This window comes from Coregonus lavaretus (assembly GCF_964263955.1).
Source record: "Coregonus lavaretus genome assembly, chromosome: 12".
Lineage (NCBI taxonomy): Eukaryota > Metazoa > Chordata > Actinopteri > Salmoniformes > Salmonidae > Coregonus > Coregonus lavaretus.
Genome location: NC_139999.1, coordinates 36,267,707 through 36,291,352, shown reverse-complemented (window position 1 = coordinate 36,291,352; position 23,646 = coordinate 36,267,707). Strand labels below are relative to the sequence as shown.

At 46.4% G+C, this 23,646-nt stretch overlaps 1 pseudogene across 1 annotated transcript in view; it reads left to right on the top strand.

Moving 5' to 3' along the window:
- The first annotated feature begins 7,513 nt into the window (after positions 1 to 7,513).
- LOC311138384 (arf-GAP with GTPase, ANK repeat and PH domain-containing protein 1-like) overlaps positions 7,514 to 23,646 on the top strand; it is a 68,722-nt pseudogene continuing 52,589 nt past the window's right edge. Inside the window, exon 1 of the transcript in view lies at positions 7,514 to 8,693. The product of the transcript in view is annotated as an arf-GAP with GTPase, ANK repeat and PH domain-containing protein 1-like (transcript). The remainder of the gene's footprint in view (positions 8,694 to 23,646) is intronic.

Sequence of the window (23,646 nt, the reverse complement as noted above, 5' to 3'; positions counted from 1 at the left end):
TTAAAAATTATTATTATTATTATTATTTTTTTCAAAATCATCTCGCGGGCCGGATTAAACCCGTTTGCGGGCCTGATCCGGCCCGCGGGCCGTACGTTTGACACCCCTGATCTAGACGTTGAAGACCGCGCAGGACCTCATCCATAGCCATCCCCAGTTGGGCCAGCTGGTCATGGTGTTGGCATAGTAGGTCTCCCTGTTCGCCGACCATCTGGGAGATGTCTTGGTTGGCTGCTGCTTCCATTTTGTGAGGCAGTATTCTGTAACGAAGACGCAGGGAGTCAGGAAGCCGGTGCAGTCGGTGAGTTTAATGAGAACAAACATAGAGTGAATAAACGAACAACCGTAGCGTCTGAACATGACCACAGAAACAATACTGCCTGATGGGTGATAACAATGGAGTGCTAGATAAAGGGGGAGTAATCAGGAAAGTGATGAAGTCCAGGTGTGCCTAATGATGAGGTGCAGGTGTGCGTAATGAAGGTTGCCAGGTGTGCGTAATGATTTTTTGCCAGGACCGGTGGTTAATAGACCGGCGACGTCGAGTGCCGGAGAGGGAGAGGGAGAGGGGGAGCGGGAGTAGACGTGACATTAACGTTATGCTCCTTAAGGGTACATATAGGGCTAGTCCCTCCTTAGCCACTTGAAATTGCGAAGCAATCCCTCTCCAAACATGTAGATATTTTAATTTTTCTGAGGAAGTGGATCGGTAGCAGCATCTTCAACATTGTCCTCATTATCATCTTCTGGTTGTGGTTGATCATTTTATCATTTGTGTTTTTGTTAAAGAAAGCTTACATTTTGCTGCATTTCATTGTTGCTGTTCTTGCTAGCTAATGCCATTACTTAGCTGACAGAAAGCGTCGGGAACAGTTCTGAGGGAAAGTTGGTTATGATTTGTAAACTATTTATCAGCCTGTGTGGTTTGAGCACTGAAGAAAAGAGTTTTGCGACAAAATGTTTTTTATTAGATTATTTTTTGTTGTGCAGTGCTTCCAAAATAAATGTACTGGTCGGACAGCAACATGTTTTGTACCATGTGGGCACTTTAGAGCCCTGAAAAAGAGTCAAGTCAAAAATAACAAGTAATAAGTATGCATCGCAATAATGGACTGTATTACATTGTATTTACAAATATAAAGTGGGTAGTTACTTGGTCACGCAGTGGAATAAATGGTATATAATAGAACAGCAACTTTGACTGTGTGTGTGTGAGAGAGTTTGTGGGTAAATTTGTGTGTAAGGGTTGGTTGTGTGGGTAGTCAGTGCAAATAATCTCTAAGGTGCAGATAGTATCTGAGGTGTGTTTGTGTGTGTGTGTGTGTGTGTGTGGGGGGGGGGGGGGGCATCTGTGTGTATGTATCTATCAGCAACTGTCTGTGTATGTGTCACAGTGAGTGACACATTGTAATTTCAGTTTAGAGGGGACATGATTCATCATACTCTGTGGGTGTCCTTCCTTCACAGATTTCAGCCAATTAAAGAAGAGACACAGGTGGGTAACACACAGCCACATATATATATATATATATATATATATATATATATATACAGTGAGGGAAAAAAGTATTTGATCCCCTGCTGATTTTGTACGTTTGCCCACTGACAAAGAAATGATCAGTCTATCATTTTAATGGTAGGTTTATTTGAACAGTGAGAGACAGAATAACAACAAAAAAATCCAGAAAAATGCATGTCAAAAATGTTATAAATTGATTTGCATTTTAATGAGGGAAATAAGTATTTGACCCCTCTGCAAAACATGACTTAGTACTTAGTGGCAAAACCCTTGTTGGCAATCACAGAGGTCAGACGTTTCTTGTAGTTGGCCACCAGGTTTGCACACATCTCAGGAGGGATTTTGTCCCACTCCTCTTTGCAGATCTTCTCCAAGTCATTAAGGTTTCGAGGCTGACGTTTGGCAACTCGAACCTTCAGCTCCCTCCACAGATTTTCTATGGGATTAAGGTCTGGAGACTGGCTAGGCCACTCCAGGACCTTAATGTTCTTCTTCTTGAGCCACTCCTTTGTTGCCTTGGCCGTGTGTTTTGGGTCATTGTCATGCTGGAATAGCCATCCATGACCCATTTTCAATGCCCTGGCTGAGGGAAGGAGGTTCTCACCAAAGATTTGACGGTACATGGCCCTGTCCATCGTCCCTTTGATGCTGTGAAGTTGTCCAGTCCCCTTAGCAGAAAAACACCCCCAAAGCATAATGTTTCCACCTCCATGTTTGACGGTGGGGATGGTGTTCTTGGGGTCATAGTAAGCATTCCTCCTCCTCCAAACACGGCGAGTTGAGTTGACGCCAAAGAGCTCAATTTTGGTCTCATCTGACCACAACACTTTCACCCAGTTCTCCTCTGAATCATTCAGATGTTCATTGGCAAACTTCAGATGGGCCTGTATATGTGCTTTCTTGAGCATGGGGACCTTGCGGGGGCTGCAGGATTTCAGTCCTTTACGGCATAGTGTGTTACCAATTGTTTTCTTGGGGACTATGGTCCCAGCTGCCTTGAGATCATTGACAAGATCCTCCCGTGTAGTTCTGGGCTGATTCCTCACCGTTCTCATGATCATTGCAACCCCACGAGGTGAGATCTTGCATGGAGCCCCAGGCAGAGGGAGATTGAGAGTTCTTTTGTGTTTCTTCCATTTGCGAATAATCGGACCAACTGTTGTCACCTTCTCACCAAGCTGCTTGGCGATGTTCTTGTAGCCCATTCCAGCCTTGTGTAGGTCTACAATCTTGTCCCTGACATACTTGGAAAGCTCTTTGGTCTTGGCCATGGTGGAGAGTTTGGAATCTGATTGATTGATTGCTTCTGTGGACAGGTGTCTTTTATACAGGTAACAAGCTGAGATTAGGAGCACTCCCTTTAAGAGTGTGCTCCTAATCTCAGCTCGTTACCTGTATAAAAGACACCTGGGAGCCAGAAATCTTTCTGATTGAGAGGGGGTCAAATACAGTGAGGGAAAATAGTATTTGATCCCCTGCTGATTTTGTATGTTTGCCCACTGACAAATAAATTATCAGTCTATCATTTTAATGGTAGGTTTATTTCAACAGTGAGAGACAGAATAACAACAACAAAATCCAGAAAAACGCATGTCAAAAATGTTATAAATTGATTTGCATTTTAATGAGGGAAATAAGTATTTGACCCCTTCTCAATCAGAAAGATTTCTGGCTCCCAGGTGTCTTTTATACAGGTAACGAGCTGAGATTAGGAGCACACTCTTAAAGGGAGTGCTCCTAATCTCAGCTTGTTACCTGTATAAAAAACACCTGTCCACAGAAGCAATCAATCAATCAGATTCCAAACTTTCCACCATGGCCAAGACCAAAGAGCTCTCCAAGGATGTCAAGGACAAGATTGTAGACCTACACAAGGCTGGAATGGGCTACAAGACCATCGCCAAGCAGCTTGGTGAGAAGGTGATAACAGTTGTTGTGATTATTCGCAAATGGAAGAAACACAAAATACCTGTCAATCTCCCTCGGCCTGGGGCTCCATGCAAGATCTCACCTCGTGAGAGATGAGAACGGTGAGGAATCAGCCCAGAACTACACAGGAGGATCTTGTCAATGATCTCAAGGCAGCTGGGACCATAGTCACCAAGAAAACAATTGGTAACACACTACGCCGTGAAGGACTGAAATCCTGCAGCGCCCGCAAGGTCCCCCTGCTCAAGAAAGCACATATACATGCCCGTCTGAAGTTTACCAATGAACATCTGAATGATTCAGAGGAGAACTGGGTGAAAGTGTTGTGGTCAGATGAGACTAAATCGAGGTCTTTGGCATCAAATCAACTCGCCGTGTTTGGAGGAGGAGGAATGCTGCCTATGACCCCAAGAACACCATCCCCACCGTCAAACATGGAGGTGGAAACATTATGCTTTGGGGGTGTTTTTCTGCTAAGGGGACAGGACAACTTCACCGCATCAAAGGGACGATGGACGGGGCCATGTACCGTCAAATCTTGGGTGAGAACCTCCTTCCCTCAGCCATGGCATTGAAAATGGGTAGTGGATGGGTATTCCAGCATGACAATGACCCAAAACACACGGCCAAGGCAACAAAGGAGTGGCTCAAGAAGAGGCACAATAAGGTCCTGGAGTGCCCTAGCCAGTCTCCTTAAATCTCCTTGCAGACCTTAATCCCATAGAAAATCTGTGGAGGGAGCTGAAGGTTCGAGTTGCCAAACGTCAGCCTCGAAACCTTAATGACTTGGAGAAGATCTGCAAAGAGGAGTGGAACAAAATCCCTCCTGAGATGTGTGCAAACCTGGTGGCCAACTACAAGAAACGTCTGACCTCTGTGATTGCCAACAAGGGTTTTGCCACCAAGTACTAAGTCATGTTTTGCAGAGGGGTCAAATACTTATTTCCCTCATTGAAATGCAAATCAATTCATAATATTTTTGACATGCATTTTTCTGGATTTTTTTGTTGTAATTCTGTCTCTCACTGTTCAAATAAACCTACCATTAAAATTATAGACTGATCATTTCTTTGTCAGTGGGCAAACGTACAAAATCAGCAGGGGATCAAATACTTTTTTCCCTCACTGTGTATATATATATATATATATACACACACTGAAGCCCCCCCCCCCATTGTGAGCACACACAACATACAGCCACATACATTTACACACACATGCTGAAAATCACGTGGCATGTATCATTAAGTCATGCAATTAAATTATGGGCCAATTATGATAATGTGTTACAGTTTCTAATATTGGACCCCATGGTTTATTTTTATTGTGTGAGTCAATAATGAACTAATGATGAAGATCGAGTGAGCATAACCTCTCTCTCCTCATGGCACCTTTCCTTTAATTCAATGTCCATGACACACACATACACACGTTTGTTTTACTATCATTGTGGGGACCAAACAATTGATTTCCATTAAAAATCCAATTTTCCCTAACCCTAATTCTAACCCTAATTCTAACCCTAAACCTAACCCATAAGCCTAAAATAGTATTTTTCCTTATTTAGCGAAATGTCCCCACTTGTCAGAATTTTCCTTGTTTTACTATCCTTGTGAGGACTTATGGTCCCCACAAGGATAGTAAAACCAAAAATACACACACGCACACTCAGGGACAGACACGGTATCAGCAGCTTAGAGCGGAAGAGATGAGGGAGGAAGGAGGAAGGTGGTGAATAAGCTGTTGCTACCCCAGTCCTTACTGATTTAAAAGGTGGATGAGTGGAGCCGTTCTGGAGGGAGATGAAGCTATTGTGACTGCCAAGGAGAGAGAAAAGGGAGAGGATAGATAGAGCCTTCTTTGTCTCTTCCACCTTTTTCATCTCCTTTTTCCCATCCCTTCTCTCCTGCATTCCTCTCCTCTCTTCTACCTTTAGCTACCCTCCTTTCTGTTCCCCTCTCTCCTCCTCACATCCCCTCCCTCCTCCTCACATCCCCTCCCTTTTCTGTGCCCCAAGATTTATCATCACCCATTCAGTTTGTTTTCAAACCACCTTCTTTAATTTGACGGTTATACCCTCCCCCTCACACACACTCTCCTGTTCATTTTTCTCATTTCCTCCTCTCTCTCTCCCTCTCACTATCCCTTTCCTCCCTCGCTCTCTCCTTTCATTCATCAGTGTGACGTCTGTGGATTTTTTCATCACTTTTTTTCTCCATTGCATCATCGCTTGCTCCCTCTTTCCTGAGAGGCAGAAGGGGAGGGGGAGAGAGAGGGAGAGAGAGGGAGAGAGAGGGAGGGAGAGAGGGAGAGAGTGAGGGAGAGAGGGAGAGAGAGGGGAGAGAGGGGAGAGAGGGAGAGAACGGGAGAGAGAGAGAGGGAGAGGGAGCGGGGGAGAGAGAGAGAGGGAGCGGGAGAGAGAGGGAGAGAGAGGGAGAGAGCGAGGGGGAGAGAGAGCGGGAGAGAGAGAGAGGGAGCAGGAGAGGGAGGGAGAGAGAGAGCGGGAACTGCCAGGAGATTGCCTTATGAAGAACAGAGCGAGAGAGAGCAAGTGATGGTTAGGAGGAGGCAGAGGTTTTTCTCCTCTTTGTTCTGTCTGATCCAACACGAGCCACAGAACGTGTTTGCTTGACCGAGGACCGGCATCTCTCACTGGACACATCACCCTCGCCTGCCTGGAGCTGGGGCTGGAGCTGGGCTAGCGACAGGCTAACAGAAAGGCTAGCAGGCACAGTGGCTCTGATGAGAGGAGGAGGAGGGGCTAAGCTGAGCCGGTGGGCTCGCTCTCTGCCTCACAGACACATTTTATTGACTTGCTAATTGCCTAAGACACTCAGAGGAGAGGATGCAGTGACTGAAGGGAGGGAAGGAACCTACTGTACAGAGGAGGATTACAGGCAGAGGAACAGTGACTGCATTCAGCCTATCTGGCCACCATCTCTGCTTCTCTTTGCTGGGGGAATTACAACAGATGTTTGCAGCCTGCCTTTCATTGATCCACACAACGTGCATACGTGATTCATGCATGACATTAGTGTGTCTTTGCCTCGCATGCAGTCGGAAGGAGACTCTCGCCACCACATGCTTTACATCACGTGAATGATTTCCATATCAATTTTGTTTCTTGTATTTACATTCAAACCGGTTTTTCTCTGCTGGGTAAGCTTAAGCTGTTGTTTGCTGTGTTGTCTGGTTTGTAGTTGCCACGATACATACCCTTTGGTGTCTGTGACTGTGCGACATAAAAATAGAAACATTATTTGTCAACCAATCAAATGTAATGGGAATAGGAGAATATGAAGATTCTGAAGCATACAATGGATATCCTTCAATGGAAATGAAGAAATTACTTGAAGAGAAGCTTACAGGCTGAAGACAGAGACTGGCTTGAGGCATTTCATCTTGTGGGATTTTGTGGAGTGGGGAACTACGTGGTACAATCTTGGTGGAGAAATGGACCAGGCACATTTGTTGACTCTTGCATAATTCCAGACTACCCAGTCTCAAACATCAAGATCGAGGAAAGCAATCTCAGATCCCTGGCTTCGGGCTGTAGAATGAATCTTGCATATTGAGAGAGAGAGAGAGGGGAAGAGAAAGAGAGGATTGTGAATGAACCCGTGGAGGAGACCAGTGATCAGCAAAGAGAAGGTGAAGAGAGGATTACAGGAAGTATTAAAATAAAAAGTACACTCTAGACTTAATTCAGTAACTCAGCCTTGTTAAATATGCTCCACTAATTCCAGGTACCTTAGAGTGATTCTCTGTCTCGCTTGTGCTGACTTGAGTTTTCGCATCATGGGTTCAGAAGCCTGAAGAAGCAAGCCAGCAAGACTCCAACCACCTCTTGACAAAGTTACCATTCACCCATATCAGACGTATCCCTACGCCAGTTAGTTTGACAGTACCGTCTGACTGTTTTCTGGTCTGGCTGTTGTCTCTGTGGTGAAGCCTCCAGCTGTGGGTTGCAATGCCTGTACCCTGCGGGTCTGTCTGGGTCAGAGTGAGGGCTCTGCCGCTGCGCTGAGGTCGGTCTGCCTCCCTGTCTGCCAGCCTGCCGCCCCCATGAGCCACGCAGGCACCCTACCGAGACGCACCACCTACCTCATCTCCCTCACCCTGGTCAAGGTCGAAGCGGTAGGGGGTGATGGAGGGGTCATCAGGCCCCAGCCACAGCTGGCCCTTGCCCTGGCGAGAGGAGGTGTGGGGGGCCCTGGGTATGAGGAGGATGAGGAGCTGAGTAGGACCACTGAGGATGAGGGAGGACACTCGTGTGCCGTGGGGGAGGGAGAGGGGCACACAGAAATGGAGGAAGAGCAGCAGGAAGATGTCAGCTTTGGGGGGGCTGTTCAGGAGAGGGGGAAGCCTGAGATGAGGGAGAAAGAGATTCGTGGTCCAGGCTTCTCGAAAGATATCACGTTGGTGATTAAGAACAAGGAGTCTCCCATCTTACCGAAGAACGTGAAAGACCAAGTGAAGGGGCTTGCAGGGGTGTCAAGTGTCACCTCAGAGGGAGGGCTGAGGAGAGAGGGAACCCGTCCTAAAACAGAGCTCTACAGGGAGCCCCCCATGCTGTTTCCAATGGGCGAGGAGGGGATGGGCGACCCAAGCAGCACCCTCTGCCGGGGCAGCGTGCCCATCACTGTCCCGCCCAGGCTCACTCATCGACCCGAGGTCCTGATGAGGTCACATGCCGGGGGTGGGGCTGTAAGCCGGCGGGAGTTGAGGGAAGCCAATCAAAGTATGCCTCCATCCGCCAAGAGTCTGGACCGCAAAGACAACCGTATAGGGGATCGGTCGCCTATGACAGGTGCTGCGGCCGCCCTAGGGCCTTACCGAGCGTCCTGGGCAGACAGTGATGGCAGGACCACCCTCCGTCACCAGGGAGTCAACGTGGGGGGAGGGTTTACAGGCGTGGTGACCAGGGAAAGCCCCCGAGGGGACAGGCTGAAGACAGGCTCCACCTCCCTGCCAGCCCAACCCACCACTCAGGTGTCCAAGCCGGCAAGGAAGGGCAAGAGCCGTACCCTGGACAACAGTGACCTGCACTCTCTCTCTGAGGACCTGAAGAAGGGGAAGGATGGCAAGTGCCAGGGTCAGGGGGGAACCACCCAGCGCACCCGTGACCGCAAGATGCTCAAGTTCATCAGTGGGATCTTCACTAAGAGTACACCTGCGCCTCCCAGCTCCAACACAACGCCCGCTATCTATACACCCATACAGAGGGGTTCTAGTGAGGAGGAAGGTAAGATATCGCCCACACCCACCTCCCCATAGTTCACCCCAACCAGGTCTAGCTGCCCTTCCCATTCCATTTCAGACTTTTCACAACTGGATGCTGCAGGCTACCATCTTACTCCAATGGTTTACACTATTTTTAGCCTGTAACATTGGTTAATATAAGATTTAAACCCCATACCCTGCTCCCCACTAGAGCGATGTCGATTGCATTGATGCTATTCTACAGTATATAGGCTTGGGCTACCCTGCTGAAAAAAAAACATAGTCCAGCATAGGCTGGTGACCAACCTTTGTTGTGTTTTCGCTGGTGACCAGCCTTGGTTGTGTTTTCGCTGGTGGCCAGTCTTCGTTGTGTTTTCGTTGGTGACCAGCCTTTGTTGTGTTTTTAGAAATGTGTAGAAAAATATAAATTAATTGATTAATTAATCAATCAATGTAATGCAAAAACATAGACATTGAAACAAACAATTGAAAAAATCAAACTGCAATAGAGCATGATGGGAATTATAATAATGATGGCCGTGGTTTTGCAGACCAGCTTGACCAACTAGACCATGCTGGACGAGCATACACTCTAAAAAACAAAGGTTCTTGAGGTGTTCTTTGTCAGGGGTTAGAGTGATATGTGTAACAATTTTTTGGGTTGTGAAAAACTAACATGTACATCTTTATTACCAAGAACATACAGTACATTCGGAAAGTATTCAGACCCCTTGACTTTTTCCACATTTTGTTACTGTAACGTAGACGCAGGGATTCAGGAAGCAGGTGCAGTTAGTGAGTTTAATGATAACGAACATGGAACGATACAAAACAAGAGAAGCGTCTGACATGGAAACACAAACAATACTACCTGATGACTGACAAAACCGAGTGCTACATAAATGGTAAATAATGAAGGTAGTAATGAACTCCAGGTGTGACTGATGATAGGGCGCATGTGTATGTAATGATGGTTGCCAGGACCGGTGGTTAGTAGACCAGTACCCCCCACCCCGATGTGCAGCTCCAGCCACAGGACGACACGGGCCGGTCCGGACGACGAAGGTGGAAATCTCGGATGATGTTGGGATCTAGAATGTTGTCTACCGTACCCCTCCCAGTCCACCAGGTACTGGAGCCGACCCCCACGACGTCGGGAGTCCAGGAGGGATCTGACGGCATAGGCGTAGCTCCCCTCGATGTCTAAGGGAGGCGGAGGGGTGTCATGGGGGACGGCATCAGCCATGGGACCAGGAACCACCGGCCTGAGGAGGGAAACATGAAAAGAAGGTGAGATCCGGTAGTTAGTGGGGAGTTGTAATCTGTAAATTACCTAGTTGACCTTGAATGGCCCCACAAACTCAGCTTCTTACAGGGCAGACGGAGCGGAAGGTTCCTGGTGGAGAGCCAGATGCGATCACCAGGGTGGAACACAGGAGTCTCACTGCAGTGTTGATCTGCCTGCTCTTTCTGACGGCGGACGGCGTGCTGGAGTCTCACGTGGGCATCGTTCCATACCTCTTCTGCGCCCCTGAACCACTTGTCCACCGCAGGAGCTTTGGTCTGGCTCGGAGTCCACGGAGCGAGGGCTGGCAGATAACCCAGAACACACTGGAAGGGAGTCAGCCTGGTGGAGGAGTGTCCCAATGAATTCTGGGCGTATTCAGTCCAGGGAAGGAATCGGGGCCCACTCCCCCTATCGGTCCTGGTAGTGGCTCCTCAGGAACCTCCCCAGCTCCTGGTTCATCCGCGCTACCTGCCCGTTAGACTGAGGCGGGTACCTGGAAGTGAGGCTGATTGTGAACCTTAGCTTCTCCATGAAGGCCTTCCATACACGTGATGTGAATTGGGGGCCACGATCGGAGAAGATATCCTCCGGAAGGCCATAGTGCCGGAAGATCTGCTGGAACAGTGCCTAAGCGACCTGGATAGCGGTAGGGTGACCAGAGAGAGGGATGAAATGGCATGATTTAGATCATCTGTCCACTATCACAAAAATGGTGGTAAAACCATCAGTGACAAAATCATCTGTCCAAAATGGACAGATGAGACCAGGGACGCTGAGGCACGGGAAGGGGAAGGAGTTTCCCTGCTGTAGCGTTCCGGGGGGATTTGGATTGGGCACATACGGAACAGGAATTGACATAACGATTGACGTCCTGCGCCAAGGTGGGCCACCAGTACTTTCCAGAGATGGACTGAATGGTGTGGGTGATACCTGGATGTCCAGCAACGACAGCTGTGTGTGCCCAGGTCAACAGCCGATCCGTTATCCCCGTGGGAACGTAGGTGCGCTTAGGAGGACAGGTAGCAGGTGCGGGTTCCCTCTCCAGGGCCTGACGAATGTCCACATCTTCGTCCCAGAGCACGGTGGGCTATGACTCGAGAGGTCGGAATAATGGGTGCACTCAAGACAGGAACCTCTCCCGAATCGTAGTGACGGGACAGGGCATCGGCTTTGATGTTTATTTTTTTATCTGGGCGATATATCAACATGAAATCGAATCTGGTGAAGAAAAGGGCCCACCTGGCTTGGCGCGGGTTCAGTCGCCTCGCTGTCCGTATGTACTCCAGGTTCCAATGGTCGGTGAGGATGAGAAATGGGTCTTGGGCGCCTTCCAGACAGTTTCTCCACTCCTCTAATGCCAAATTCACCGTCAGGAACTCCCAATCGAGACAGCTTCTTAGAGTAATATGCACATGGATACAATTTCTGTGGATTACCTTGACGTTGGGACAGGACAGGCCCCACACCTATTTCTGAAGCGTCCATCTCCACCACGAAGGGCAGCGTAGGATCTGGATGTTTCCACCTCAACTTCCGGGGCATTGGCTAATCCTAAAGGCATCACCAAGTACTCGTAGTGACCAGACATCGCGCTGAAGGCTGTCTTCCATTCCTCTCCCTCCCGGATGTGGATCAAATTGTAGGCACTTCGCAGGCCCAACTTGGTAAAGAAAACAGACCCTGCGAAGTTGTTCGATTGCGGCCGGCACCAACAGGAGAGGGTAGCGGTACTTAGTGGTGATGGAATTCAGATTTCTGTCATCGATGCACGGGCACAACCCTCCGTCTTTCTTGGCCATGAAGAAGAAGCCTGCTGACGCAGGGGAGGTGAACGTGCGAATGAAACTCTGCTGGAGCGCCTCCTGGATGTACTCCTCAGTAGCCTTGGTTTCAGCCACCGACAGAGGGTAGATGCGGCCGTGCAGAGCCTGCAAGCAGTTCGATGGCACAGTCCCAGGGGCGATGAGGAGGGAGACAGGTGGCGCGGGTCTTGGAAAAAAACTCCAAAGATCCTGGTATACCTCCGGGATGTTGGGCTAAAGGGCAACCAAAGGACTCTCAACCGACGTGGAACCACAGGGAAAGGAAAAGCAGGTCTTCCGGCGTTTGGGTGCCCAGTCTGTGATTTTCAACCTCGGCAATGAGATGGTGGGGTTATGACGTTGAAGCAATGGAAGGCCGAGGATGATCTTGTGTACGGGTGCACTGATGATGAGGAAGGGAAGGCTTTCTTGATGTATGGATTCCACGGTGAGGGTGAGTGGTGCTGTGATGTGTGTGATTGTCCCGGATCCTAGTGGTTGACTATCCAGCTCTTGAACTGGACAAGGAGAGGAGAGCGGGTATGAGGTCATGTTAAGAGAGAAGGCGAGGGCCTGGTCAATAAAATTCCTCGCGGCTCCGGAGTCCACTAGAGCTGTAGAAACAAAACATGAAGGACAGCCAGTGAAATCGATACTAGGAAAGGTTTGCCGGAAAGTGATGATGATGAAATATTCACGCCTAACCCAGGAGACAGATGATCACATGGCTGTCCCTCTGCTCTTGTGGATCCCTGGTTCGAACGTACCGAACACAGTTGAAGCAGGTGCCCCTTCTGTCCGCAATAAGGACAGAGCCCCAGCTGTCTACGACAGCGTTGCTCAGCCGCGGAGAGGCGTGTGGCCCCCACCTCCATGGGTTCAGGCTCTGACTCAGAACGATCAACGGAGGAGGGAGAGAGGCGATGGGGGTACCGACGCTCCCGAAGCAGGTTATCCAGACGGATGGCCATCGCGATGACGGCGTCCAAGGATACAGTGGCTTGCGAAAGTATTCACCCCCCTTGGCATTTTTCCTATTTTGTTGCCTTACAACCTGGAATTAAAATTGATTTTTTGGGGGGTTTGTATCATTTGATTTACACAACATGCCTACCACTTTGAAGATGCAAAATATTTTTTCGTGTGAAACAAACAAGAAATAAGACAAAAAAACAGAACTATTCACCCCCCCAAAGTCAATACTTTGTAGAGCCACCTTTTGCAGCAATTACAGCTGCAAGTCTCTTGGGGTATGTCTCTATAAGCGTGGCACATCTAGCCACTGGGATTTCTTCAAGGCAAAACTGCTCCAGCTCCTTCAAGTTGGATGGGTTCCGCTGGTGTACAGCAATCATTAAGTCATACCACAGATTCTCAATTGGATTGAGGTCTGGGCTTTGACTAGGCCATTCCAAGACATTTAAATGTTTCCCCTTCGACCACTCAAGTGTTGCTTTAGCAGTATGCTTAGGGTCATTGTCCTGCTGGAAGGTGAACCTCCATCCCAGTCTCAAATCTCTGGAAGACTGAAACAGGTTTCCCTCAAGAATTTCCCTGTATTTAGCGCCATCCATCATTCTTTCAATTCTGACCAGTTTCCCAGTCCCTGCCGATGAAAAATCCCCACAGCATGATGGTGCCACCACCATGCTTCACTGTGGGGATGGTGTTCTCGGAGTGAGGAGAGGTGTTGGGTTTGCGCCAGACATTGCGTTTTCCTTGATGGCCAAAAAGCTCAATTTTAGTCTCATCTGACCAGAGTACCTTCTTCCATATGTTTGGGGAGTCTCCCACATGCCTTTTGGCGAACACCAAACGTGTTTGCTTATTTTTTTCTTTAAGCAATGGATTTTTTCTGGCCACTCTTCTGTAAAACCCAGCTCTGAGGAGTGTACGGCTTAAAGTGGTCCGATGGACAGATACTCCAATCTCCGCTGTGGAGCTTTGCAGCCCCTTCAGGGTTATCTTTGGTCTCTTTGTTGCCTCTCTGATTAATGCCCTCCTTGCCTGGTCCGCGAGGTTTGGTGGGCGGCCCTCTCTTGGCAGGTTTGTTGTGGTGCCATATTCTTTCCACTTTTGAATAATGGATTTAATGGTGCACCGTGGGATGTTCAAAGTTTCTGATATTTTTTTATAACCCAACCCTCATCTGTACATCTCCACAACTTTGTCCCTGACCTGTTTGGAGACCTCCTTGGTCTTTATGGTGCCACTTGCTTGGTGGTGCCCCTTGCTTAGTGGTGTTGCAGACTCTGGGGCCTTTCAGAACAGGTGTATATACTGAGATCAGGTGGACTTTATTTAACTAATTATGTGACTTCTGAAAGTAATTGGTTGCACCAGATCTTATTTAGGGGCTTCAAAGCAAAGGGGGTGAATACATATGCACGCACCACTAATTTATTTTTTAGAATTTTTTAAAACCAATTTGGACTATTTTGTCCATCATTCTTAAATGGAAGAAGTTTGGAACCACCAAGACTCTTCCTAGAGCTGGACGCCCGGCCAAACTGAGCAATCGGGTAAGAAGGGCCATGGTCAGGGAGGTGACCAAGAACCCAATGGTCACTCTGACAGAGCTCTAGAGTTCCTCTGTGTAGATGCAACCCTTCCAGAAGGACAACCATCTCTGCAGCACTCCACCAATCAGGGCTTTATGGTAGAGTGGTCAGACGGAAGCCGCTCCTCAGTAAAAGGCACATGACAGCCCGCTTGGAGTTTGCCTAAAGGCACCTAAAGGACTCTCAGACCATGAGAAACAAGATTCTCTGGTCTGATGAAACCAAGATTTAACTGTTTGGCCTGAATGCCAAGCGTCACATCTGGAGGAAACCTTGCACCATCCCAACGGTGAAGCATGGTGGTGGCAGCATCATGCTGTGCAGATGTTTTTCAGCGGCAGGGAGTGGGAGACTAGTCAGGATCGATGGAATGATGAACAGAGCAAAGTACAGCGAGATACTTGATGAAAACCTGCTCCAGAGCGCTCAGGACCTCAGACTGGGGTGAAGGTTCACCTTCCAACAGGGCAACGACCCTAAGTACACAGCCAAGACAACACAGGAGTGGCTTTAGGACAAGTCTCTGAATGTCCTTGAGTGGCCCATCCAGAGCCCAGACTTGAACCCGATTGAACATCTCTGGAGAGACCTGAAAATAGCTGTGCAGCGACGCTCCCCATCCAACCTGACAGAGCTTGAGAGGATCTGCAGAGAAGAATGGGAGAAACTCTCCAAATACAGGTGTGCCAAGCTTGTAGCATCATATCCAAGAAGACTCGTTGTAATCGCTGCCAAAGGGGGTGAATACATATGCACGCACCACTTTTCCGTAATTTATTTTTTAGAATTTTTTTAAACCAATTTGGACTATTTTGTCCATCATTCTTAAATGGAAGAAGTTTGGAACCACCAAGACTCTTCCTAGAGCTGGCCGCCCGGCCAAACTGAGCAATCGGGTAAGAAGGGCCATGGTCAGGGAGGTGACCAAGAACCCAATGGTCACTCTGACAGAGCTCTAGAGTTCCTCTGTGTAGATGCAACCCTTCCAGAAGGACAACCATCTCTGCAGCACTCCACCAATCAGGGCTTTATGGTAGAGTGGTCAGACAGAAGCCGCTCCTCAGTAAAAGGCACATGACAGCCCGCTTGGAGTTTGCCTAAAGGCACCTAAAGGACTCTCAGACCATGAGAAACAAGATTCTCTGGTCTGATGAAACCAATATTTAACTGTTTGGCCTGAATGCCAAGCGTCACATCTGGAGGAAACCTTGCACCATCCCAACGGTGAAGCATGGTGGTGGCAGCATCATGCTGTGCAGATGTTTTTCAGCGGCAGGGAGTGGGAGACTAGTCAGGATCGATGGAATGATGAACAGAGCAAAGTACAGCGAGATACTTGATGAAAACCTGCTCCAGAGCGCTCAGGACCTCAGACTGGGGTGAAGGTTCACCTTCCAACAGGGCAACGACCCTAAGTACACAGCCAAGACAACACAGGAGTGGCTTCAGGACAAGTCTCTGAATGTCCTTGAGTGGCCCATCCAGAGCCCAGACTTGAACCCGATTGAACATCTCTGGAGAGACCTGAAAATAGCTGTGCAGCGACGCTCCCCATCCAACCTGACAGAGCTTGAGAGGATCTGCAGAGAAGAATGGGAGAAACTCTCCAAATACAGGTGTGCCAAGCTTGTAGCGTCATATCCAAGAAGACTCGTTGTAATCGCTGCCAAAGGTGCTTCAACAAAGTACTGAGTAAAGGGTCTGAATAGTTATATAAATGTATTATTTCCGTTTTTTATTTTTTAGAAATGTAAAAAATACAACGGTTTTTGCTTTGTCTTTATGGGGTATTGTTGGTAGATTGATTAGAGGGGGAAAACTATGTAATCCATTTTAGAATAAGGCTGTAACGTAACAAAATGTGGAAAAAGTCAAGAGTTTGAATACTTTCCGAATGCACTGTATATCCATACACTCAAAATTACGGTATGGTTAGGGTACAGTGTTGTTTCCTGGGGTACAAAAGTGTCAAATGTACACAATGTACCTTCAGTGATATACATAGGAACTCACATGGTACTGGTCGGTTCCTTTTAGGGCACATGTGTGGATAATCTAGGATAATTGCAAATGTTTCTAAAGAAGATTTTGAATATAAGGTACAATCATCACAGCGCTTTGAAATGTGGGTGGGGGTAAGGCAATGTACCGGTGGGGCTCTTTAGCATATTTGGGGACATGGTCTAATTTGGGCTGACCCCAATTAGTTGTATGGTCGATTGTTGGTCGACCGAGATTTGTTTTAGTCGAGCAGTAACAAATATATATATTTGCACCAATCTCAGTGAACTAATCCATTGTGGAGGTTTAGACTAAAAGCCAATTTATGCTTGATCTGAAATTGTGGTCGGAGGCTACATATGGAGGGTGTGACGCAATTGCGGGTCCTCCAGAGGCATGCAGATGCCAAATCGAGCTCCGTACCGCATGCAGAGGGGTTTTTATAGCTTCGCATTGACATGATTGGTTGACGGTAGGTGGAGGCGGTACATCCTGTATAAACACAAACGTACTTCCTTGACAACAGCTCTGCACTCCTCCGCAAAGCGCAATAAGTATGAATGCCCTGACTTCTGCTGAGGCCATATCACCGTAAATGCTGCATGGCCAATGCAGACTTCGGATTGACCATGCGCCCAGATGCACAATGCACTTCTCTCTCCAGAATGCGCTCTCTCTCGCCAATTTGTGCACATTCATTGTTTCATAACTTCATTGTGTGAATAGTTTGCTTTTGATTGTTAGGGTATATCAATTCCCCATTACATATCAAATCAAATTGTATTTGTCACATGCGCTGAATACAACAGGATAGACCTTACAGTGAAATGCTTACTTACAAGCCCTTAACCAACAATGCAGTTTTAAGAAAGAATACCCTAACAAAAATAATAAATAGAAGTAACAAATAATTAAAGAGCAGCAGTAAAATGACAATAGTAAAATAACAATAGTGAGGCTATATACAGGGGGCACCAGCACAGTGTCAATGTGCGGGGGCACCGGCCAGGCAATATTGGCAATATGTACATAGTTGGCAATGGCAACCAGCTGTCAGTAAGTTATTGTAAAATTCACAGTAACTTAATAGCCAGTAACTGCCAGTAACATATTGGCAGCTTAACTGGCAACCTACCTGTCAGTAAGCTATTAAGCATTCTTTGTGGTGAGAACACTTGGGAACCAGCCTCACCTAGTCTCAACCTCAAGGTTGGGAACAAACTGACCTTCCTCCAACACCATCAGGTCAGTGAGCGTGACGGAGATAAGCCACAGTAAGTTACTGTGACTTTTACTATAACTACTTACAGAAAGCTGACAGTAAGTTCCCGGTGCCCAACTGTCATTAAGTTACTGGAAAATACACAGGAACCTCTTAATAGTGCAGCTATTGATTGTCACAATCTCCTACAAAGATTGTAGAACAGGGAATGGACAAATGAGGTCAACCTTAAAATGAATGATAAAAACACTTAAACTGGTACAATACTTCCAATAACGGTTGGCACAAATGCAAGCATTTGTAGAAAACCCTACATGGGAGATGCTAGATAAATGTACAAAGGTGAATCTGCTCGTCATTGCAAAGCATTATGACATCAAGGTGGCATCTGGCGATCCAAAAGCAATAGTCAAAGGGTTGATCAGTACTGTTTTGGAATCCTTCCGCAGAGGGAGGTTGATGAAATGGGTCCTACGGGTGTTAGAGTACATCCGGTAGATGTGCAACTAAGGGAGTTAAAACAAAAAATGTGAGATTGAACAACAGAAATTAGAGTTAGAGCAGAGGGAAAGATGAGCGTGCAGCCAAACAACAACAATGAGAACGTGCAGCCAGACTAGAACAAGAACAAGAAGAACGTGCGCATGTCATTCGATTAAAAGAGATGGAGCTGGAAGCACGTCAAAGGGAGATAGATCTGGAAGTACTCCGAATCCAGTTAGGCCATCCTGCACCCTCAACAGAGTTTGATCTTGGTTAGAACAACCGACTAGAACAACCGCCTTTTAACGAAAAGAAGGTGGATGTATATTTTACTCTGTTTGAGCAGATTGCCACATCCCTAAAATGGCTGCGAGATATTTGTATTTTTGGCACACTTGTCTCCGGAGGAAAAAGGCGACATTGTTACACTGTTTTTAGAATATCAGGGTTTATTCTCAGATGTGCCAGCCCAGACAAAAGTACTAGAGCATGACATTGACATTGGGGACTCTCCCCCAATCAAGCAAATTCTACTGAGGAAAATCACGAGAGGAAAGTTACTACGGATATTGCAGGAGTTTCCCCTTGAAACCAGTGGTAAGGACAACTTGGTTGCTGATTGTCTTTCAAGGGTGGGCAGGCAATACGTTTTGTGTTTTGCCCTGGCTCACAATTTATTTTGACTGCACGTTTTGCCGTTTTAGAGATGAGTATTGTTTTGTTTGCGCTCGTTCCAAGGGGAGGAGGTTATATAAACATACCTTATTTTACCCAATTTTTCAAAACTTCTGAGTTTTCTGCAGCTATGTTAAAAAAAAAAAAAAATATATATATATATATATATATATATATATATATAAACTCAGCAAAAAAAGAAACGTCCTCTCACTGTCAACTGCATTTATTTTCAGCAAACTTAACGTGTAAATATTTGTATGAACATAACAAGATTCAACAACTGAGACATAAAATGAACAAGTTACACAGACATGTGACTAACAGAAATTGAATAATGTGTAATAGTCAGTATCTGGTGTGGCCACCAGCTGCATTAAGTACTGCAGTGCATCTCCTCCTCATGGACTGCACCAGATTTGCCAGTTCTTGCTGTGAGATGTTACCCCACTCTTCCACCAAGGCGCCTGCAAGTTCCCTGACATTTCTGGGGGGAATGGCCCTAGCCCTCACCCTCCGATCCAACAGGTCCCAGAAGTGCTCAATGGGGTTGAGATCCGGGCTCTTCACTGGCCATGGCAGAACACTGACATTCCTGTCTTGCAGGAAATCACGCACAGATCGAGCAGTATGGCTGGTGGCATTGTCATGCTGGAGGGTCATGTCAGGATGAGCCTGCAGGAAGGGTACCACATAGTTTATTAACAAGAAATGTGTGGAGTGGTTGAAAAACGAGTTTTAATGACTCCAACGTAAGTATATGTAAACTTCCGACTTCAACTGTATATTATTTTTTGTGTTGTGTCTTATCTTTAATTGTTGAAAGCCAGTAGCTGCCATGTTTATATTGGAGGCGATGCATTATAAGTAGCGACACATTTACTGTAAGTTGATCATGTTGTGTGAAATGTAAGTTATTTTCTGTTGGTTGTGAGCAAACTTGTCCAACAAAAATATAGGATATATTTGTTGTCTTAAGGGGAAAGGTGTTACAGACTTTGGTTTTTCCATTTATGTTTTGAGGTTGGTAGCACATATAGCACTTTGGGCACACCGATTGGCGTCACCTCATTAGTCAGTATGTGTTACACCTGTGCTGGTTGCCATCTCATTAGTGGGAAGGTGTTTCACCTGTGCTGGCCCAGGTACTATTTAAGAGTGACTGGCTCAGTGCTCCAGTTGTCTTGATAGATGCGGAGGGTTAACACCTTTAGTTGGTGCTCCCTTTTTTTAGACAAACAATCCTTTATTTGATTTTGTTTTGTGCCACCTTTTTGGTTTGGTTCCTGTATTTAAGTTTAGTGTTGGTTTTTCTTTTGATTTGCCTCTACTTGGGCAAATTTAGTGGGCACTCATGGTGGGCGTCTTTTAGGTTCCAGTAGTTGTTGTTAGTCAACTTTCAGTGGACACCCCCATGAGTGTCTTTCAGAACCCCTCCTAAAACCCCCACCTGTTTCGTTTTGGTTATTGTCAGTGACTCTTTGTTAGTTCCCGCTTCTGTTTGAGAAACATTTTTGGTTTTCTTTCTGGGGAACGTAACACTTTTAAGAGGCTATATTTGTTGCACCCGTTAGTGAGAGTGCTGTACCAATTTAAGTGATGTGGTGAAGTGTAATATATAATTAAATATTATTAGTAATTGCTGATTTTATTTTCAAAACAATTAAATAATAAATGGCTATTTTGCTATATATTTACTGCAGCACACTGTAAATGATGGTGCATTGTTGAGAAATATTGCGGGAGGAGAGAATCAGTGGCTCATTAACATATTTTAAGGCTTACCTTATAAGTGGCTATATTTGTTGCATCCATTAGAGAGAGTACTGTACCAATTTAAGTGATATGTGATAGTAGTTCCCTAATAATTAAATGTATATAGGGAACAGCTGGCTGAATATTTACCCATGTCCATTTGATCTGTTTTGCCCTGTAATCACATCCAGTTTGGAAGACTTTGTTTAGGCCTCTAGAAGTGCAAGTGATATAAAACACCTAATATTCCTTAATATGCAAATATATACAACCAACTTGCTTGCTGTAATCCCTTGTAAGTACAGTAAAATACTGTATAAATAATTTTCTTACTTTTATTGTATTGTACTGTGTTTCATTGCTCTGGCCAAGTTACCGTGAATAACTTAGTATTGGAAAACGAGGCTCCCGAGTGGTGCAGTGGTCTAAGGCACTGCATCTCAGTGCTTGAGGCATCACTACAGACCCCCTGGTTCGATTCCAGGCTGTATCACAACCGGCCGTGATTGAGAGTCACATAGGGCGGTGTACAATTGACCCAGCTGAGTCCGGGTTTGGCCGGTGTAGGCCGTCATTGTAAATAAGAATTTGTTCTTAACTGACTTGCCTAGTTAAATAAAGGTAAAATAAAATACAAATTGTATTGGCACTAATCAAATCAAATCAAGTTGTATTTGTCACGTGCGCCGAATACAACAGGTGTAGACCTTACAGTGAAATGCTTACTTACAAGCCCTTAACCAACAATGCAGTTTTAAGAAAAATAAGTGTTAAGTAAACAATAGATAAGTAAAAAATAATTGCAGTAAAATAACAGTAAAAATAACAGTAGCGAGGCTGTATACAGGAGGTACCGGTACAGAGTCAATGTGCGGGGGCACCGGTTAGTCGAGGTAATATGTACATGTAGGTATAGTTAAAGGGACTATGCATAGATAATAAACAGAGAGTAGCAGCAGTGTAAAAGGGGGGGTGGGGGGAGGGGACAATGCAAATAGTCTGGGTAGCCATTTGATTAGCTGTTCAGGAGTCTTATGGCTTGGGGGTAGAAGCTGTTAAGAAGCCTTTTGGACCTAGACTTGGCGCTCCAGTACCGCTTGCCATGCGGTACCTATAGGCTGTCTCATTGTTGTCGGTGATCAGGCCTACCACTGTTGTGTCAACGGCAAACCTAATGATGGTGTTGGAGTCGTGCCTGGCCATGCAGTCATGGGTGAACAGGGAGTACAGGAGGGGACTGTGCACGCACCCCTGAGGGGCCCCCGTGTTGAGCAGATGTGTTGTTACCTACCCTTACCACCTGGGGGCGGCCCGTCAGGAAGTCCAGGATCCGGTTGCAGAGGGAGGTGTTTAGTCCCAGGGTCCTTAGCTTAGTGATGAGCTTTGGGGACACTATGGTGTTGAACGCTGAGCTGTAGTCAATGAATAGCATTCTCACATACTGTTCCTTTTGTCCAGGTGAAAAAGGGCTGTGTGGAGTGGAATAGAGATTGCATCATCTGTGGATCTGTTGGGGCGGTATGCAAATTGGAGTGGGTCTAGGGTTTCTGGGATAATGGTGTTGATGTGAGCCATGACCAGCCTTTCAAAGCACTTCATGGCTACAGACGTGAGTGCTACGGGTCTGTAGTCATTTAGTCATGTTACCTTAGTGTTCTTGGGCACAGGGACTATGGTGGTCTGCTTGAAACATGTTGGTATTACAGACTCAGTCAGGGACATTTGAAAATGTCAGTGAAGACACTTGCCAGTTGGTCAGCGCATGCTCGGAGTACACGTTCTGGTAATCCGTCTGGCCCTGCGGCCTTGTGAATGTTGACCTGTTTAAAGGTCTTACTCACATCGGCTACGGAGAGCGTGATTACACAGTCGTCCGGAACAGCTGATGCTCTCAGGCATGGTTCAGTGTTGCTTGCCTCGAAGCGAGCATAGAAGTGATTTAGCTTGTCTGGTAGGCTTGTGTCACTGGGTAGCTCGCAGCTGTGCTTCCCTTTGTAGTCTGTAATAGTTTGCAAGCCCTGCCACATCCGACGAGCGTCGGAGCCGGTTTTAGTCCTGTATTGAAGCTTTGCCTGTTTGAGGGTTCGCCGGAGGGCATAGCGGAATTTCTTATAAGCGTCCGAGTCCCGCTCCTTAAAAGCGGCAGCTCTACCCTTTAGCTCAGTGCGGATGTTGCCTGTAATCCATGGCTTCTGTTTGGGGAATGTACGTACGGTCACTCCGGGGACGACGTCATCGATGCACTTATTGATGAAGCCAGTGACTGATGTGGTGTACTCCTCAATGCCATCAGACGAATCCCGGAACATATTCCATTCTGTGCTAGCAAAACAGTCCTGTAGTTTAGCATCTGTGACATCTGACCACTTCCTGAGATAGTCAGAGATATATCATAAGATATCCTTAACTACAACAACATTTTCAGTAACGGTTACAGAAACTAAATTTTACCTGAAATGTTTTGAAGTGTAAGGTAAAAAACAACAAGTCATTTTACAACAATAACACCTTAATTCAACTGGAAAAATTCTGTATTTTTACTGCAACTCAGTAGCCGAGAACTTACTGTCAAATTACAGGTAATTTTTTACAGTGTGTGCCATAAGCACATCTGAAGTCTCCTATAAGTATAACTGTAGAACCTGTCATTGGTTCTACCTGGAACCAGAGGGTTCTTCATGTGAGGGTTCTAAATGGGATTCAAAAGGGTTTCCCTACCTACAGGGACAAATCAAATGGTTATTTGTGGCACCCAAAAGGGTTTACCCATAGGGACAAATGAGAATGTCTATTGGTTCTAATGTTTTAACAATCTTTATCAAACCCACAGATCTAGTGGTGTAGCAGGAAATTCAGGTTGCTGGGAACCAAGAGGTTGTGAGTTCAAATCCCAAGTGAGGTTGACTCCCAAATTGTCACGGCCTGGCTCTGGGGACTCTTAAATGTTGAGCCAGGGTGTGTAGTGTCTATGTTTTGTTTTCTATGTGTTTCTTTCTAGATTGTTTATTTCTATGTTGGCCAGGGTGGTTCCCAATTAGAGACAGCTGTGGCTCGTTGTCTCTGATTGGGAACCATACTTAGGCAGCCAGTTTTGCACTTGTCATTTGTGGGATCTTGTTCCGGAGAGGTTTGTGTTTTGTTAACCTTGGGACTTCACGTATCGTTTTGTTGTTTTGTCATTGTTATAA